Below are 635 nucleotides of genomic sequence, written 5' to 3' on the forward strand. Positions count from 1 at the left end.
CCTCCTGGCCTTCATCATGACCTCCTGGTCTTCATCATGACCTCGTGGTCTTCATCATGACCTCGTGATCTTCATCATGACCTCGTGATCTTCATCATGACCTCCTGGTCTTCATCATGACCTCCTGGTCTTCATCATGACCTCCTGGTCTTCATCATGACCTTGTGATCTTCATCATGACCTCCTGGCCTTCATCATGACCTCGTGGCCTTCATCATGACCTCCTGGTCTTCATCATGACCTCCTGGTCTTCATCATGACCTCGTGGCCTTCATCATGACCTCCTGGTCTTCATCATGACCTCCTGGTCTTCATCATGACCTTGTGATCTTCATCATGACCTCCTGGCCTTCATCATGACCTCCTGGCCTTCATCATGACCTCGTGGTCTTCATCATGACCTCGTGATCTTCATCATGACCTCGTGATCTTCATCATGACCTCCTGGTCTTCATCATGACCTCGTGGCCTTCATCATGACCTCCTGGTCTTCATCATGACCTTGTGATCTTCATCATGACCTCCTGGCCTTCATCATGACCTCCTGGTCTTCATCATGACCTCGTGGTCTTCATCATGACCTCGTGATCTTCATCATGACCTCGTGATCTTCATCATGACCTCGTGGTCTTCAT

Source organism: Labrus mixtus, unplaced genomic scaffold (genome assembly GCF_963584025.1).
Source record: "Labrus mixtus unplaced genomic scaffold, fLabMix1.1 SCAFFOLD_161, whole genome shotgun sequence".
NCBI lineage: Eukaryota > Metazoa > Chordata > Actinopteri > Labriformes > Labridae > Labrus > Labrus mixtus.